Source organism: Eleutherodactylus coqui, chromosome 1 (assembly GCF_035609145.1).
Source record: "Eleutherodactylus coqui strain aEleCoq1 chromosome 1, aEleCoq1.hap1, whole genome shotgun sequence".
Taxonomy (NCBI): domain Eukaryota; kingdom Metazoa; phylum Chordata; class Amphibia; order Anura; family Eleutherodactylidae; genus Eleutherodactylus; species Eleutherodactylus coqui.
In genome coordinates this window covers 43,739,889-43,760,572 of record NC_089837.1, presented here as the reverse complement: position 1 = coordinate 43,760,572, position 20,684 = coordinate 43,739,889, and the positions used below count along the sequence as shown (strand labels likewise).

At 44.5% G+C, this 20,684-nt stretch overlaps 1 protein-coding gene across 2 annotated transcripts in view; it reads left to right on the top strand.

The window, feature by feature from the left end:
- The first annotated feature begins 1,145 nt into the window (after positions 1–1,145).
- The window catches only part of FAM167A (family with sequence similarity 167 member A), a 43,290-nt gene continuing 23,751 nt past the window's right edge, over positions 1,146–20,684 (top strand). Inside the window, exon 1 of one of the 2 annotated variants that reach the window (XM_066594984.1) lies at positions 1,146–1,391. The gene's annotated coding sequence lies outside the window, so the exon portion shown is untranslated. Of the gene's footprint in view, positions 1,392–11,528; positions 11,600–20,684 lie in introns of those variants that run through there. The other variant, XM_066594987.1, reaches the window with a different exon arrangement.

The following is a 20,684-nucleotide window of genomic DNA, read 5'->3' as shown; positions in this document are numbered from 1 at the left end:
ATACTGTTGTACACAGGGAGCAGTATTATACTAGCTATATTCTTGTACATAGGAGGCAGTATTATAGTAGTTATATTCTTGTACATAGGGGCAGTATTATAGTAGTTAGATTCTTGTACATAGGGGCAGTATTATAGTAGTTAGATTCTTGTACATAGGGGGCAGTATTATAGTAGTTAGATTCTTGTACATAGGGGGCAGTATTATAGTAGTTAGATTCTTGTACATAGGGGGCAGTATTATACTAGTTAGATTCTTGTACATAGGGGGCAGTATTATACTAGTTAGATTCTTGTACATAGGGGGCAGTATTATAGTAGTTAGATTCTTGTACATAGGAGCAGTATTATAGTAGTTATATTCTTGTACATAGGGGGCAGTATTATAGTAGTTATATTCTTGTACATAGGAGTCAGTATTATAGTAGTTATATTCTTGTACATAGGAGGAAGTATTATAGTAGTTATATTCTTGTACATAGGGGGTATTATTATAGTAGTTATAATATTGTACATAGGGGGCAGTATTATAGTAGCTATATTCTTGTACATAGGAGCAGTATTATAGTAGTTATATTCTTGTACATAGGAGCAGTATTATAGTAGTTATATTCTTGTACATAGGAGCAGTATTATAGTATTTATATTCTTGCACATAGGAGCAATATTATAGTAGTTATATTCTTGTACATAGGGGGCAGTATTATAGTAGTTATATTCTTGTACATAGGGGGCACTATTATAGTAGTTATATTCTTGTACATAGGAGCAGTATTATAGTAGCTATATTCTTGTACATAGGGGGCACTATTATAGTTGTTGCACTTTGTTCTGCAGTTGTGTTCTTGTGTCATGATTACTCACATGACTAAATTGCTTCATGTTAGGTGTATGCATAGTGCTGTTCTCCTGGTGTTGTGCAACTACAAGCATTTATTGATTTTTTTTTTCCAGTGTACAAGCTGGTAATTCTCCGTCCATGTTTGGAATTAGTTATTGCACAAATTAAGTATTTTTGTATTTGAGTACCCCCCCTCCTAAAAGCTCCAGTTGTTACTGAGAGAACATGGCAGAACATAGGACCCTGTCCGGCTCTGCCTCTGCAGGGAGGTACAATGTAGATGTGTCCTCAGCCTCTGTGAATGAAAAGGACAGAGAAGCAGAATTGGAATAGCTCCTCAGTCTCCTGGCAACTATCCTGACGCAACAAAAAGTCATTTGGAAAAAAAAGAAGGGATACATAGAAAATGGGGAGGTACAACTCCAAATGAATGCAGATTGGGAGAAGACCCAGCAGCCACAATGATCTGGAGGCTGGGAGGGAATCCAGACTGGAGCATCTCCTGAGCGGCATATCCCAAGGAAGCGGTTGTATTACCCCGGATCCCCCAGGTATGTGTAGCCACATATAACACGTCTCCAATGACTTCAACCTTTGTTGATCCAGAGAAAGACAAAAAAAAACATCCCTGATATAACAGCCCAATATATATTCCACCTGTGTGTCCTGATACCCGTCAATGGCATCGCCAGCCATCCACCCACTGCCAGCCCCCAGTTGTTATGTCTATACCATCAGCTCATTCATAAGATTTCTTCTTTATCTCGTGTGTCACATGATCCTTTCTTAAGGATGCCGAACGTCTTTGTCTTCTGCTTCTAGATAAAGAAAGCCTATTCATCGGATAATGAAAAGTTCTGCAGTTTTCTATTTTACCTTGCACTTCAATTCTTCATCATTTTTTGTTAGATCCCTGCTTGCTGTCAATGAATGGGAACATACAATATTTACCATCAGAGGTTGAGATTGTATTTTGAACCAACAAAGCTCATGCAGCTGATGGTTTGTTACAATGTATAATTCTAGGCACATAGGAGCAGCACAAATCTCTCTCCTGAACGTAGAATACGCTGTGAATAGAACCCATTGATTTCAATGAGTTTGTTCACAAGCGTGAATTTTGCGTGCGCAATTCTGTCCTGCAAGAAAATAAGCAGCATGTTCTATTTTCCTGCATATTTGCGCAGGGTGAGGGCAGTTTCATACGGGCATAAGCGTGAAAAGGCATGCAATAGCGCCAAATTCACAAACGTTGTGATATTGGTCACTCGCTCGTGCGAATGCACCATTTTTGATAGCAGTTCTGGATGATAGAGGGGTCCCTAGCAGGAAAGCCTGAAACTCCTACAGAACCCCCGAAAGAGAATGTGAGAATTAGCCTTCGAATTTATAAAGAAAAAATAAATGTCTATTCGCTGTCAGCAAGCAGAGATCTTGAAAAAAGGTGAGGAACCGAAGCCCCGAGTAGATTATAAGGTTACGGAGGCGGTCATTATACCGTGAATAAGCTTTATTTAAATATTGATTGGTAACGTTTTGAAAGTGTCGGCTTGGCGGCGGTTAAACTAAGTCCAGAGACTTGATGAATAGCCGTTCCCAAGGACTTGTCCACAAGGTCATAACTAAATTTCGTCCGGGCAAATACGCCGCTTGTAAATGCAATCAAAATGCACTTACACCCGCATATTTCGGCCATTTTGGCGTGTATTGATTTCAATGGGCTCTAGCGGTGCGCAACAAGATAGGTCACGCCGTGTATTATGTCACGCGATCGCACATGGTGTGAAAAAATACTCTGTGATCAAGCCCATCGAGTTTAATAGGTTCTATTCACTGCGCGTTACGTGTGCAGATACGCTCGTGTGAACAAGCTCTAAGAGTGCATGTGTTTTTTACGTGTGATACGCAGTGAATAGCGCCCATTGATTTTAATGTGTTCATTCGCAGCTATATATTTTTCAAGCATGGTGTCTCCTGTCTTGCGGGTTATTCACTCTAATAGCCGATTGAAATCAATTGATTGCCTTGGCAACTATACTGCCCAGCATGTCTCCGAGTCTCTCTGCTGATTAGTCACCGAGCACTGCTTAAAGTCTACCTGAGTTTTCAACATGCTTTCTAGAATGCCTCAGTGTTACGTGTGCTGCTGGGACCTGTAGTACTAAGCTTCCTAGCAGCACAGCCCTCACAGGGTTAATTGATTGAGCTGGCTGGGTGTGACTTCCTGCTAGCCAGCCAATCTCCTGGGTCTGTGCTCGCATATAAACCCAGCTCCTGGTCAGTCTCTGTATGGTGTTCAGGGTGAGCAGTCATGAATCCTTGTCTGTTGAAGCTTGCTGTGTGACCTGCTATCTGTGTTCTGTTGCAGCTTGCTGTGTGATCTGTGCCTTGCGGTTCATGTCTGTTTGCACGTTTATTTTGTGTCAGTTTGGTCTGCTGCGTTTGTTTGCTTTGTCTGCCCACCCGATCGTAACACTCAGGTTCTCTTCACCCCCATTTGCTGCAGTTTGCACAAATTTCATGTATGTACGTTCTGGTGGTCTTTGCAATTCACTATCAGGGAGGGACATGCAGCAGGCCTAGTATTCTGCCAGTAGTTCACTGTCCTGACTTCCTTGCCCTTACGTTCCATTCTGCATTGTATTGTCTCTGGTCCAATCAGCAGGGCGGCACTATCTGAATGCACACTCCTCTGCTTTCCCAGGACAATTAGGCATTCAGAGACATCCTGGACAAATGGTTAGTAAACCCAATATAATGTGCGTGTAATGTGTGCACACAGCCAGACATGCACCCACATGCTGTAACAGCAGGAGAGGCAGAGACTGGGGGGATTCTTTCACATGCTTGTGATTTATGTGCAACTTTTAAACATGCAGAAATACCCGCGTAAATACAGTCATCTGAATAAGCCTTAATTGCGTTTTTTTTTTTTTTTGGGGGGGGGGGGTGTTAACTGATCAAAAGACATTTTGGCATTTTTTATAGCGTTTGCTGCATACACAAAAAAGTTAGTTTTTTTTTAAACCGTTTTTATGCATTCTTTTACTTTTTTCTTATGTCCCTGTATGGAACGTAAACCAGTGAACCTATGATCGCTATGTATTTCTGTACTAGTAACAGCGATCATATGCCAGACACCACTATCTGACGTCCGGTTGCCAGATTACATTGCGGTACAGAGGGAGCACCTTCTCTCGGTGAACCCTTTACACATCGCAATGTAACGGGTTAACAGCGGGGATCGGTAAGAGGCTGACTCTCTTTGCTTATAGCGCAGGCTCAGCTTCTAAACCCATACCATCCATAGGACGTATTTTTACGTCCAATTTGGTAACCCCTTCCCAGCCAGGACGTAAACTTACACCCTGTAGCGGGAAGGGGTTGTGCATGTGGGGTGAGTGACAAACAGCTCATCGCCCTGAATCTTGCTGCCACACGCCCAGCAAGCAGCCAAGGGAAAACAGCTGGATATTTGGCAGCTGCTGGGGATATCTAGTATTCATAGCGTTCAAGGACAGCCAGTCACATGAATGGTCATCCAGGACAGCATAAGGTCCACCCGGACAGGAGCCGCTCCTACTGAGCATCTCTCCGATGTGGGCCACAGAAGGGGTCCCGAGCAGAGTGCAACCTCCGCCTTCCCCATCGTATTTCCCGTATATAGGGGTGGCATGGAAGGAATATCTGGCGCAGACTTATCATGACGAGCAGCTTGTCTGAATCTTCCTCCAGACTACAGTCAGATTATCTGGCAAGATGTGTCTGCGCAACTCCAAGCACATATGAGCTGTCTCCTATTCTTTACAATAGGGGGCGATATAAGGCCTGATTCATATACAGTACAGATAGTCCCCGACTTGCGAACATTCGAGTTACGAATTTCGCTAGATACGAACTATCTGTCCTGCACAGTATGATGTCATGCTATGGCATTACATCATACTGTGCAGGGACCGGGCAGGCTTCTATCAAGCCTGATAGAAGCCTGTCCGGTCAGATCGCGGTTGCTAGGCAACCGGGGACCTACTGAAAGGCCCTAGGGCTGTCTATGCAGAGCGCCTATCAAGCCGTGCGCTTGATGGGCACTCTGCATAGGCAGGCCTGAGGCCTTTCAGGAGGTCCCCGGCTGCCTAGCAACCGCACAGCGTACCGCGATCTCATCGTGGGACGCTGTACGGGCCCCCTGAACGTCGGGTGCTGGCTGTTTCTTATAGCGGGCACCCGGCGGCAGCAGTACCGACGAACCGCGCCGCTTGTCAGAACTGTTAACACTTTAAATACCTCTCTGACAGCGGTATTTAAAGTGTTAACAGTTCTGACAAGCGGCGCTGCTCGTCGGTACTGCTGCCGCCGGGTGCCCGCTGTAAGAACAGCCGGCACCCGACATTGTATGGAGCGGGATCCACCCGCGATCCCGCTCCATACAACCATTTGCTCGACTTGCGAACAAATCGACTTGCGAACAGGCTCCTGGAACGGAACCTGTTCGCAAGTCGGGGACCATCTGTATGTGAAAAGCTGCTGCAAAAAATAGGGGGCAGTATAGGATCTGACTAATGGAGGCTGCCAGGGGAAGAGATCCATCTTTGATGTCCATGGGTTCTAATAGGATCTAATGGAGCTGTCCGTTCATTGGTGGAGTTTTTGGCCAATACCTATAGATGTAGAAAAGTTTTAACCCAACACTGACAACCGGCTGCAGGAAGTTACATGATGAGAGTTGTGGTGTGATTAGATGGACAGTCTTGCCCCCCGAGGCGCTAAAAGTGGTTCCCCCCTTGGCCTATAAGAGGCTCTCAGAGGCTCCTAGTGTGTAGTAACCTACAACGCAGAGAAGAGATTTCACCCCGTTACCAGAGTCTGAGAGGGGCGCTTTATTGGAATGAATTGTCCCCAACTAGGCCGTTCTGACCAGACTGTTAGGAGGTGTTGGGAACAGTGGATGGGGGCACACAAGGTGACTGGGCTCAGGACGCCCCCTACAGACCATCAGTAGGGAGGAGCGAATGATCGTCCGACAAGCACCAGCAGCTCCAACTGTTCCGTTGTCTAGCATCCAGAGACAGGTGGCACCATCGTTGCACCCCTGTGTCTGTTGGAACCATTTCCAGGCCTTGGCTGAAGAACATTTCGTCTCTCGGCCCCCATTACATGTACAGTCTCTGATACCCACCAGCGCCTCTGTTTGCAGTGGTGGTGTTGTAGTGTCCCATAATAACATCCATGTCCCCTCCATAAAGGTGACACCCACGTGGAGAATGTTCAGGGTGCAGCTAGGCTCAGCCTTCCTTCACTAACTTCCTGCCAGAGAGTATGTGGAGAGATCTCTACTTTTGCCTCTTCCAGAGTATATTACATGTCCAGGACCGGTGACCTATAGATAATGTGGACTATAGGGCCGTATTGGTCCTGTGTATTTTTCCTCCAAACCTCTGAGCTTCTGCCTGTAACTACTGTCGTGAATGTACCTGTATATGTCTGTTTATTCAAGTTCATCTAAGTAAAGTTTACCGGGTCTCAACCGTTCCTGAGGTCCCAATGTACGATACATAAGTCTCTGTTTATTACTCCACTGCATAGAATAACGGTCTGGGAACGATGGCGTCACGACGTGAGATTATATATACTTCTACAAACATTCCTCCTCGGTTTACTGCTCGGCTGCACCGTAACAAGGCCTAGGCCTCCAGCCATACCCAAGTTCGGTGGTTCATTTCCTCATGAAAGTATTATAACTTCTGCTGTCCCATTCATATATATGCCATATATCCATCTGCATCATTCCCCCTCGCCCTGCTCGTTGCATTGTGAACGATGAAACTAGACGCTACAAAGTGGAACCAGGTTGTCTTCAGCAATGAATCCAGGTTTAGTCTGGACACTGATGGCGGCCATGTTCATGTCTGGAGACCTCGGGGTGAGCACCTCAATCCTGGCTTTGCTGTGGAGCCACATTCTGCCCCCTGCTGGTGTGACTAGGGTTGCCACCTGGCCGGTGATCCACCAGCCTGGCCGGTATTTTTTCTGCCAGGCCAGTGTCGGTACATTTTATCTACCGACGCTATTACAGGCCCGGTATTTTCAGAGCCTGCACTGCCCCCTAGCGCCGGGTAACTCTCCTCCAGCAGTCCTGACATCAGGGGAAACACAGACCTGCAGAGCCGACAGCTTCCAGGACCTCCGATGATGTCATGTCATGTGATACACTGTGTGGGAAGAGTCAGGGATCACATGACTAAGTAAATGTAGGAGTGTGCGTGTGCTGGAGCGCTGGAGCTGTGGTGGTCTGGATGGATGGAGTGAGTGGAGCTGTGTGTGTGTGTGGGGGGGGGGGGGCTCAGGATGGATGTATCAGAGCTGTGTGTGTGATGTCTGGGGGTCAGGATGGATGTAGCGGAGCTGTGTGTGTGTGATGTCTGGGGTCAGGATGGATGTAGTAGAGCGGTGTTTGTGATGTCTGTGGATCAGGATGGATGTAGCGGAGCTGTGTGTGTGTGATGTCTGGGGTCAGGATGGATGTAGTAGAGCGGTGTTTGTGATGTCTGTGGATCAGGATGGATGTAGCGGAGCTGTGTGTGTGTGTACGGGTCAGGATGGTTGTAGTGGAGCTGTGTGTGTGATGTCTGGGGATCAGGATTGATGGAGTAGAGCTGTGTTGTGTGTAGGGGTCAGAATGGATGTAGCAGAGCTGTGTATGTGATGTCTGGGGATCAGGATGGATGTAGCGGAGCTGTGTGTGTGTGTGTGTGTGTCTGGGGATCAGGATGGATGGAGTAGAGCTGTGTGTTGTGTGTAGGGGTCAGGATGGATGGAGTAGAGCTGTGTGTTGTGTGTAGGGGTCAGGATGGATGGAGTAGAGCTGTGTGTTGTGTGTAGGGGCCAGGATGGATGGAGTAGAGCTGTGTGTGTGATATGTGGGGGTCAGGATGGATGTAGCAGAGCTGTGTGTGCGTGATGTCTAGGGATCAGGATGGATGGAGTAGAGCTGTGTGCTGTGTGTAGGGGTCAGGATGGATGTAGCAAAGCTGTGTGTGTGATGTCTGGGGACCAGGATGATGTAGTAGAGCTGTGTGTGTGATGTGTGGGGGTCAGGATGGATGTCCGGCCGGCGCTGCAGTGACGGGACCCGAGGAGGAGAGCGGAGGAGCAGTACATGTGTGTTACCTTGTATGTTTAGGTGGTATACGTTATACCAGCTGTACATATAATTACATACAGGACATATCCAGGTTACATCAGCATCACTATATACAGGGAAGGTATACCTCCCGTATATAGTGATATAGATCATGCTGAGTTAACCTGGGTATCTCATGTATATAATTATGTATGTGTAGATTGTATGCGATGCGAGTGTCTGCAGCGTGTACTCGCGAGGAGATGACGTGTGAATCACACTAAACGTCATGTACTCGGAGTAACACGCAGGCCTGGATCCTGCACATGAGGACAGCCGCTAGTCGGGATCCACGAGATAAAGGAGGAAAAAAATGCTGCGATAAGCCACGCCCCGACACGCCCCTTTTCAAACCATGGCCGATATTGTTTTGTGACATAGGTGGCAACCCTAGGAGTGACGGTCTTGGGGGCCAACGCATCCTACAGTCGGTCACCCCTAGTAGTGGTACGACAATGTTTCGACCGCATTGCCATGAAGCGATGAAGAAAGTGCGAAGATCGGCGTTTTGGCCTTGACTATTAATCACGCTGGCATATGAGGCTTCTGAGCACTCTGAGTATAAAGGTCGCTGCGGCTCCGCTTTATGATGTTACATTGTGTCCAGTTAGATGGAATATGATGGAGCCCAGCAATGAGCTCCGCCCCTTCCCTGATATGGCCCATGCATGGCAAGCTGCGCAGTATAGATAAGGGGCGCCGCGCCCCGAATTGAGCAAGATTCAGGCTTTGATATAAACCTTAGATGTAAAATACATCGGTCTTATTCATGATTCGGATCTAAAACTGCGCCAGAATTAAAGCCGCACGGAGTTTTAGACAAGCTCGCCATTTTTTTAACCCCTGAAACTGGGCGTGGCCAGCTTCTGTCTATGTCCCCGACACGTTGAGGCACCTCTTCCACGGAACGTATTATCCCCCAACAGTTGTGTTGAGTATGCCGCTCCTGAATTCCGCACCAGAATTTGCGCTGATACCTGCGGATTTTGACGCAGAATTGCCAGCCGGATTCTGCCGTTTAATTCTGCACCGATATTGGCGCACTGGCAGTGCAGCTATTGGGCTGAATATTGCGCTGTTACGGAATATTGTACCCTGTGTGACCGGCCCCTTATGAAGCGTCAGTAAAGAGTGTCACTAATGATGAAAGTTGGTGTAAATGAAGAGGCGTTTGGCGCACGCTGCTTTTCTTCATTTTGCCCCGACGCAAAGTAAACTACGCGGATAGGTTGTTTTTTTCACCCATTTAACGTGTATTGGTACATAAAGCAGAATTTAATTTGTGGTGATATATTTCGGAATAGAAAATTGGCGCATTTTTGGCACATCTTTTATATTTTCGATGCGGCGTAAATTGTGCCACCACTTTTGTAAATTTGGCACAATTTATGACTGTTGTGTACAACAAAGGATTGGCACAATATTCATAAGTAAGTCTGAATATATGTCAGTCTTCACTGTAGTTCTGGCATTCTATTCATGCATCAGAAAGATCGCACAGGTATACAGTGTTTGATACTATAAGTTTGTGCATGGAATTGTGGAAGGACAGAGATAATATTGAATTTTCTACAGTCTGATAGAATACGGAATGTGTCCGTGTATATGACATCCTAAAACGGGTCCTTTAAAGGCGGCTTCTAACATTAGACTATTGATGACTTATGCTCAGGATAGGTCAGTAGTTGATCATTAGGGATCCTCCGCTCAGAATCCCCACCGATCAGCTCACTGAAGTGACAACAGCAGTGGGCTGAGCGCTGTTGCCATTTCACTGCATAGGAGGCACAGCGCTGTACATTGTATAGTGGCTGTGCCTGGTATTGCAGTTCAGTCCCATTCACTTGAATGGAACTGAGCTGCTCTTCGGCCATGTGACTGATGGACTTGATATCACAGGCGTGAGAAGAGGCCGCAGTGCTCACACAAGTGTGGTGGCCTCCTGAATTGGTTGATGGGGATCCTGAATGGTGGACTCTACCAATCAAGTATTCATTATGATCTACCCCGAGGACCGGCTATCTATAGTATAGTCCTGAAAAAACCCTATAAAGTGGCCCTCTGGTCATGGGACAAAATTCTGTCCTGGGACTAGAGCTAGGAGTTACCCTAACTGCTGTCGGCCCTCTGTTCTACTGTCTAGACGCGTTTATATTTTCCAAGATGGCCGCCTCAATCTTCCAACACATCCTGGACATTAGTGGTCTGAGGCACTTCATACTGCTCAATGATTGGCCAGTGCTGGCCAATCAGAGAGCAGATGAAGTACATTGGTAGTGTGACACACACCAATGTGCATCAGGTAGTCTGAAGATTGCAATAGCCATGTGGAAAGTGGCTCAAAGGATGAACGACAAGTACTATAACTCCTCCCTCCAGACTCAGGACAGAATTTCATACCGGGAGCGGAGGGTCCCTTGAATATTCTCCTTCCTCCATTGAGATAATGTATGATCAGAAAAGTGGCGGTGACGGGGCTGACAGCTTTTGGTTGAACAGGGACTGTTTCTGTTAAAGGGGATGTCTAGTTGAGAAAATTGTCAAGTTCCCTATAAGATAGTTTGAAGTATGTACATATCCCTTCTATTAAGTCTGACATATCCCTTCTATTAACCCCTTAATACCACAGGTCAACCATATTTAAATGCCTCGGCAACTGTTTGCGGGTCCCAGACGCCCTCCCCCCCTGCCCCCCCCCCCCCCCACTAATACGATCGTAGATTGCTGAGGCAGCCAGGAGCAAGTTCAAGCCTCCTATGGGGAATAAAATTAAAAGAAAAAAGGTTATTTTCATTATTTAAAAAAAGAAAAGAATATAATATTAGCAATATTAATAATTTTAAGAAATAGATGAAAGAATATTTAATATCACAGCATCCATAAAAGTCTGTCTGATCTAGCAAAGTAACATTATTTATTCTGCATTGTGAATGTCATCAGGGAAAAAAATACACAATGCCAGAATTGCTCATTTTTGGTCGCCCCGTCTCCAATAAACAATTGAATGAAAAGTGATCAAAAAGTGACGCGAAGTCCAAAATGGTACCAATTTTATTTTATTTATTTATTTTTTTTAAACACAATTTTTATACCGATTTTTTTTGTAAGTGAGCAGCAAACACCGAAAAGGAAAAACCTCCGTCGAGGTTCTCTTACTGTATATTGCCAGCCTCTCTGCTGTTGGAGTCTATCCAATGTGTCACCTCATGCAGTACTGGCTTTAGCCAGCAGATGGCGCCGTTGTATAACTGCAGAAAGAGTAAGCCCCCCTAGGAAAACCAGGATGCAAATTGGATTGGAAAGGGTTAAAGATCCCGTATACTGTATCTCCAAAGTGATTTTCCAGTCCGGTCATCATTACTAAGACGCCTTCAGGCTCTTTCCCACATTGTACATCTCAGAGACGTTGCCAAATTAGTTCTCGAGATGTTGGGTGTCATGAGGTGCGGTCATTCCAAATGTCACCTAAGTGTCTGCGCTGTCGGTAGGAAGGGAGTGACTGCAGACAGGAGGAGTGTCAGATACTTATAGGATCACAGGCTCTTAGGTCTCAGTAATGAGAGGCTGGAGACACAGAAGGTAAGAAGATCCCCTCCCTGCTCTGTAATACCAGGACTGAGAGATGTAGCAGAGCTGACACTGTCACTTTATATTGTGCATGACTATGTCAAAGCTTTACTCTAAGGAGAACGTATCATGATATCACCACGACTTATGGCAAACTCAGCTCTGCTACATTTAGAATCCCTCTCTGATGCGTCCTGTTATATGTGGTGTCCAGGTGCTCCCATAGTCTAGAAAATTGTTACTTTGTTCTAGTTATACAATGTAAAGCCTAAGAAGAGCCGAGGATCTTCCATCTGATACATTGTACATCTGGGTCTTAGTGATTGCTACATTTCCTCGCAGTCAGCAGATTGTTGGTATTTGTTTGTAAATACTGATTTTAGGTGCTTTTACCCAAAACAATTATCGTTCAAAAAAATATCGCTGGATCGTTCGAACTTGAATGACAATCATTTACAGCGATCGCGGCCAACGATTGGACGAGCATTAGTTTGCTTATCGTTCATTTCACACAAGCCTAAAAATCATTGTCGGCTCTTTCGCTAATCGTTCGGTTTATACACAGATGGTTCGGTCGTTCTCAGACACTGGGAGAGTAAACTGAACCATCCTGCTAAAAAGATGAACTAGTTATCTCTGCATTTGAACAGACCGCCCGGACAAACAATTTCACGTTCATGTAAAAGTACCTGGAGTTGTTATACTTTGTATATGTTATTAGAGAGACAAATGCAAAGATAGATGAGATAGATATGAGATAGATTAATTTATATCGGACAGATAGAGAGATGGATACTAGACTGATTGATATTAGAGATGGACAGATATGAGACGGATCGATATGAGAGATTGATTGATAGAGAGATGGATAGATACTAGACAGATTGATTGATATTAGAGAGATGGACAGATATGAGACAGATCGATATGAGATTGATTGATAGAGAGATGGATGGATATGAGATAGATTGATTGATATTAGAGAGATCGACTGATACCGTACGAGACAAAAGGATATTAGACTGATTGATGTTAAAGTACCCGGAGTTGTAATACTTTGTATATATTATTAGAGAGAGAAATGCAAAGATAGATAAATAGATATTAGATAGATTAATTTATATCGGACAGATAGAGAGATGGATACTAGACTGATTGATATTAGAGATGGACAGATATGAGACGGATCGATATGAGAGATTGATTGATAGAGAGATGGATAGATACTAGACAGATTGATTGATATTAGAGAGATGGACAGATATGAGACAGATCGATATGAGATTGATTGATAGAGAGATGGATGGATATGAGATAGATTGATTGATATTAGAGAGATGGACTGATACCGTACGAGACAAATAGATATTAGACTGATTGATGTTAAAGTACCCGGAGTTGTAATACTTTGTATATGTTATTAGAGAGAGAAATGCAAAGATAGATAAATAGATATTAGATAGATTAATTTATATCGGACAGATAGAGAGATGGATACTAGACAGATTGATTGATATTAGAGATGGACAGATATGAGACGGATCGATATGAGAGATTGATTGATATTAGAGAGATAGACAGATATGAGACGGATCGATATGAGAGATTGATTGATAGAGAGATGGATAGATATTAGACAGATTGTTTAACACCTATTAGAGAGATGGACAGATATGAGACAGATCGATATAAGAGATTGATTGATAGAGAGATGGATAGATATGAGATAGATTGATTGATATTAGAGAGATGGACTGATACCGTACGAGACAGATGGATATTAGACAGATTGACTAATATTAGAGATATGGACAGATATGAGACAGATTGATTTGATATTAGAGAGATGGACAGATATGGAACAGATAGACAGAAAGATAGGTGATAATCTGTCTCATATCTATCTATCTCTCCATCTCTCTAATAGCAATCAATTTGTCTCCTATCTATCTATCTATCTATCTATCTATCTATCTATCTATCTATCTATCTATCTATCTATCTATCTATCTATCTATCTATCTATCTATCTATCTATCTATCTATCTATCTATCTATCTATCCATCCCATATCTGTGCATCTCTCTAATATCAATCAGATAGATAGACAGATATGAGACAGATATGAGACAGATTATCTCATATCTGCCCAGCTCTCTAATATCAATCAGATAGATAGATATGAGACAGATTATCTCATATCTGTGCAGCTCTCTAATATTAATCAGATAGATGGATATGAGACAGATTATCTGATTGATATTGGAGAGATGCACAGATATGAGATAGATATGAGAGAGAGAGAGATAGATATGAGACAGATTGATTGATATTAGAGAGATGGACAGATATGAGAGATTATCTATCCCTCTCTCATATCTATCATAGATAGATATTAGAGGGATGGATAGATTGATATGAGTATGTCTTATATCTGTCCATCTCTCATTCTCTATAATATCAATCTATCTCATATCTATTTCTGTCCATAATCTATCCATCTCTGTCTGTCTCATATCTATCAATAGATGGATAGATGTGAAATGGCTATCAATCAATCTCCTATTTATCTCATATCTATATATGAGACAGAGATAGATATGAGAGAGAGATTATAGATGACAGTACAACCTCCGCACTGTAGTGCATACAATGGACATGTTGTATCTCATGTGATGTTGTTTTTCATTGCTGATGAGAGTTCAGCTTGTTGTTTTGTATATATCACTATATCTGTTCTGTGTAACCTCTCTCTCCCACGTGTTGTTTGATCACTTCTTTACATGTAATCCCTGAGTCGTTGGATCCGGGGAGCAGCTCCTGTGTTTATCTTGGCCTCGGCGGTGTATATTGTGTTGTAGAGGTTTGTTGGTATACAGTCCATCAGCTCCAGGTTCAGTCTTGTGTATCTCTGTCATATTCATCAAATGTCCAAACCCAGGTCTGCTGGAACAGGAGGGGGGGGGGGGGGGGGGGGTTGGAGGGGAAGGGCACATGTGATCGGTCCTCCACTTATAGCAGTGTCGGAAGATGTGTAAAGGGGAATCCTCCCCTTTAAAAGGGTTTTCTGAGTTATTCCTTTTATATAGTTCTCGGCTCGCCATGCCCAAAACTATATAAAAGAAATATATTCACTGATGTGTTGGACCACTGATTCCACGTTCCCAGCACTGCAGCATCTGACCGGTGATGTCACCCAGGCCTGGTGACCTTGTGTAAACCTGCCATGTGGGCATCTAATGTAGAAACCCCAAAGCAGCTTTACGGTTGTAGAGTTGACAGACTTCCGAGGTGTGGTGGTGGGATGTCTGCAGCCAATCAATACGGGACATCACAGCACTTTTGGACCTTCCAAAGTCCACTATTGGCAATGTTATTCGGAAGTGAAAAACATATGGTGTGTGTGATGTGAAGGCATCATGCACATGGTTTGCCCAAACACTCACTCAGGAGGTCTCACAGGCCATTGGAACATCCATTAATGGCAGAATCATCCACAGGGAACTCCATTCAGAGGGCTACCATGGATGAGTGGCTGAACACAAGCTCAACATCAGAGCAGTGAATGCACAGCAGCGCCTACGATGGGGCCTGCAGCGCCGTTCTTGAGCTGTAAATGAATGGAAGCGAGTGTTGTGGACAGATGAATCACAGGAGACCATCTTCCGATCAAATGGCTGCCCTTGGGTGTGGCGGTTGCCTGTAGACTGCTTTGTCTCAGCAGTGAAGTTTGAAAGAGGTTCTGTTATGGTGTGGGGGTGTTTCTGCTTGGAAGGACTTTTGGTTATAGTGAAGTCCACCTTCAACACCAATGGGTACAGAGACATTTCAATCAATGTGGCATTACCTATCCTATGGCAAGTATAGCTCTGTGTCTACCAACATGACTGAGCACCATGTCATATGGCACGCAGTGTTGAGGTTTGGTTTGAGGAGCAGAAAATCCGCAAACTTCATTGGCCATCTCAAAGTCCTGGATCTCATTCGCATTGAGCTTCTTTGGGTCTAACTAGAACGCCATATCTGTGCACACCCAACACGCCTGTCATCCCCCGCATCACTATCTGAATTATCGGAATTTAGAGGATAGAATACTTAGGATGGTCACTGCAGTCATGGAGGCCAAAGGCGGCCCAACACCGTATTAAAAAATGTGAATAAAAGCCAATTTCATCACCTTTTTATGTGCGTCCCAAAACTTCTATCAACACAGTGTATTTCACATAGGAATCCAGGATTTCTTCGCACTGTCAGTGAGGCCGGACCTCCATTAGCAGACTTCAGTATAATAGCTGGTTTTGCAGCCGAGCTCCCAGCACATTTACATGCTAATAGCGGATACCCTATAGCACTGTATAGTCATGAAGTGCAGGATTCGGAGCGCTGCCCTGCGGGGACAATAATAAAGCTGCTCATATTCACATTCCACGTCCCCAGGGCTGAGAGGTTTATGAATACATAGAGGATTTCTCTCCGCTCCCGGCCTCTTTGTGTGAAGGGTTTGAGCTGCTGGAGAACCCTACTGTGCTGTGATTTTTCCCAGACTATCCGAGGAACATATAGGAGCGGTACGGGGAAGTAATGGGGACAACGCATCCTCTGTCCCGCGCCGGACACCATCATTATTACTTGTACTACCTACCACCACATAGAGGAGAAGAACATCTCTAAGCTGCTTCTCCTTTTTCTTCTTCCTCTTTATTACATAATATTATTATTTTCTATGACTAATTATTAGTAACGAACAATAAAGTCCGTTGTAAGAAAGAAATCCCCCCGACTCTCGAAGACGGTTGCTGATCATTCCTTTCATTTCTCATGAAACCTTAATACATATAATAAGATGCAGGATGATAATCCTCCCAGGGAATGAGACACGGACCTCCTTCTGGGTGTTGCTGCACTTTTTTATTAGCTTTCTTTGTTTTTTATTATGGATTTATGTTTTTGCTTTTTATGCTTTTTTTTCTTTCATTTTTTTGGAGGGTTTTTTTTTTTGTTTTTTAGCTGAAAGTTCTATGAAGTTATTTACAAAGCAGTCGTCAATGCTGAAAGATTTCATAAAATAGACTTCTTTATCAAAATAGAGCAGACAGCACTCGAAAATCAATTGGTTCAAGAGCAGGACTGCAAGGCGCATTGAAAACAATAGGAGTGTTGTACCACGATTACCGCGGTGATCACGATACATAGCTCGTGTGTGAGAGTGGCCTCAGGCCGGGTTCACATGGGCAGATTCCAGTTGCGGAATCTGCGCGGAGGGTCTGCAGCAAAAGCGGGGCCATTGCAAAGCATGTAAATTCTCATTTTCACTCACACTCATGGATACGAATTGTGTATTCTGCGGAAGAAAAATTGAAGCATGCTCTATTTTGCTGTGAATGGCCTCCATTGAAGTCAGTCTGACCCGCAGCCCATTCGCAATAAATATTGCATATGAGCCATGGGTACCCACGTCATCACTAAGCGACAGCACAGAAAATACTAACATTGAAAAAAAGCTGTACTCCGCATGACCGACGGCAAGCCGCTGCAGTCATCTGCAATATAACAGTTCTTCTAGGGACACTTTCACACAGTTTTTGAAGGAACTCGGCAGGGAGGTTGTTCCAGACATCTTGGAGAACTAAGCACAGATCTTCTGTGGATGTCGGTTCGCTCCTTCTGTCTCTTCATGTGATCCAAGACAGACTAGATGATGAGATCAGGGCTCTGTGGAGCCAAATCATCACTTCCAGGACTCCCTGTTCTTCTTTATGCGGAAGGTCGTTCTTAATGACATTGGTGGATGTTTGGGGTTTACGTCCTGCTGCAGATTTGAGGTCAATCAGACGGCTACTATTTCTGAAAGCATGCTTACTTTGCATCATTTTTCCACACCTGCCTAAAACGTTTGCACAGAACTGAATAAGATTTTTTTTTCAGAATCGTTAAGTAAATTAGTTTTGCTCTATGAGCAATTTGGACTTTTATATCACCAAAGTGTCCTTTTCAGGGGAAGAGTGCACATGCTTTTCAGGAGGGTCACACATACATTTGAGGGATGCACATACTTTTTTGTGGTCCCCCTGAAACCTACTTTTCAGGGGGAGCACATACTTTTTTTTGCGGATAGCCTCATATAGGCAAGCATGCTTGTCAAGGTAGAACATGTACTTTTGGGAGGCACATATACTTTTGGGGGGGGGGGGGCCTTAGGATGGGACGCACATACTTTTTAAGAGGGAATGCACATAATTGTTTCTGTGGAGTGCACATATTTTCCGTGATGTTGCACACACTTTTTAGGGGAAATTACACATTTTTTTGGAATGCGCATGCATACATTTATGGAAGTTGCGCATATAGGTTTTAAAGTGGCGCACATACTTTGTAAGAAGAGTTGTCACCAGTTCACCTTGTCTTTTCTGTATAGGGATTACTTTTGTTAAGTTATTTATTATTTTACTTGACTATTAGTACAAGTCGTACAACTAGTAACATTAACTCCTTCCTGCACATGGATGTCCGTCTGGTCACAATAGGACATAGCGGTGCGCTCTGGTGCAGCAGCTATGACGGACACCCGGCTCGCTGTGTAACAGCCGGGAACACGCTGACCCGGCCTGTCTAATGGATCACAGAAAAAGCCGGACGTCTAACAACCTCATAAAACAGAGCTTTTATTGCATCTTCTAAAAGGCACCGCAGTGGGAAGCCGAGGATAAAAACGGGAACGCTAACCGTTTAGACCACACATGGCAAACATTGGGCCTGCGGGCCAAATCCTGCCCACCACCTCATTTTATGTGGCCTGCCGGCTGTGCAGCAACCTAACAAGCGTTCCACCCGCCCAGCTTGCAGCTTTGGTCCAGCAGCGGCAGTGAAGAGTCTGTGACCGCTGACTTCTCCCCCTGGCATCTGCATCTTAGACTCTTTACTGCCATCACCAGACCAGAGCTGCAAGGTGGGTAAGTGGAGTACCTGCAGGAATGCTGGCAGGTCAGTAGTCATTAGGGGATCACTTATTACTACTGGGGCCACTATGGGGGGACACTATTACTACTGGGGCCACTATGGGGGGACACTATTACTACTGCAGCCACTATGGGGGTCACTATTACTAATGGAGCCACTATGGGGGTCACTATTACTAATGGAGTCACTATGTTGGATACTATTACTACTGCAGCCACTATAGGGCTCACTGTTACAAATGGGGCCACTGTGGGGGTCACTATTACTAGTAAGGCCACTATGGGGGTCACTATTACTAGTGGGGACACTATGGGGGTCACTATTACTAGTGGGGCCACTATGAGAGTCACTATTACTACTGAAGCGATTAGGTTGGATACTATTACTACTGCAGCCACTATGGAGCTCACTGTTACAAATGGGACAAATATGGGGGTCACTATAACTGGTGTGGCCACTATGGGCGTCACTATTATAAGTAGGACCACTATGGGGGACACTATTACTATTGCGGCCACTATGTTGGATACTATTACTACTGTGGCCACTTTGGGTGTCACCCTTAAAACTAGGAGAAATATAGGGGGTTACTATTACTACTCTGCCCACTATAGGGGACCCCCATTACGAACACGCATCATGTGAGTGCCGTCCATTTCTTTTTTTAATCGGAAAATCGCACGAAATTATGATATTTTTTTCTTTTTCTGATATTTGTAATGTTCATCTGAACAAAGAAAAATATTTAGAAAATTAAAATACTGAAAAAAAAATGTGAAAAAAAGCAAAAAACCTTGTTGCTGCCCTTTTTGTATACCAAAAAAAATTAAAAAGCCACATATTTGGAATCGTCGTATCTGTAATGACCTGAAAGCACTATTTAAAACGAAATTAAAGTCATCATGGTACCAATAAAAACTACAGGTCATCACGCAAAAAAAAAGACCTCACAGAGCTCTCTCCACGGAAAGACAAACGAGTAATGCGGCGTTGAAAGCAACAATGCAAAAAAAAAAATTTTAGTAGGGGGAAAGCGTAAAAAAAAAATTGTATCGTTGTAATCGACCCGACCAGCAGGAAAAATGGCATTTATGTTGTTTGATTACAGCTAATTCAGACGACCATATATTGGCTGGGTATTCACGCCGGCCGATATACGGCGTCCCCCTCTGCAGGGGGAGGAGGCTGGAAGAGTCGGGAGCAGTGCTCTGAGCTCCCTCCCCCCCCCTCTGCCCCTCGCCACTATTTGCAATGGCGTGAAAACCCGGCCGATATACGTACGTCTGAAAAAGGGCTCCTGCACACTTGCGTTTTTCTTGCGCGTTTTTTTCACACGATTGTCAATGGGACTTTCTAATGTTAAAAATGCATCATGCAAACATCGCCAAGCACCAACTTGCGATGCGTTTTTAACATCAGAAAGTTCCATTGATAATCGCGTTTAAAAAAAAACGCAGCGATATCGCGAGAAAAAAACACGTTAGAAAAACGCAAGTGTGCAGAAGCCTTAAAAAAGCCAAAAAACATTGTCGCGTCCTTATGGCCAAAATAGGCCGTGCCCTTAAAGGGTTAACTCAAAAAACTTTTCCTTACCGGGGATCCTTGGATCTTAAAGCGACATGCCGCCTAAAACCCTGCGTAAACCGATCCCACATCCCGGTGGAAGTGACTGACAGGCCTCCTCCGGGGCGTCCCTACGTCAGGCCTGCGCTCGTCTGGAGCGTCGATGACTTATTGTGTTTCAGCAAATTGTTTCTCATCGCAATTTCATGGGATTAAAAGTCTGTAATTTCCCCAATTAAACTAACAATTTAATCATCTGAGAGATCAAAGGATGAACATCTGCCTGGAATAACCCAGCCGGCGGCGGCGGAAGCTCCTACAAGTCCTGGCAGAGCGATGACGTAACGCTCCCTTACACGGGATGGCGCTTAAAGGGACCCTGACGCCAACATTTAGGGTAGTCAATCAAAAGTATTGGCAGATGGGGCTTTGGGAATGCTGTCCAAGGCTGGCGCCACTTGTGTGTATGCGTATTTATGCGCTGCTAAGCTTAGCGTCTTTGCGGAACGAACGATGCATTTTTGCGTGCGTCGGTGTATTTAACCGGACGGTTTGCGCCCCCAGGGCATGTTCATTT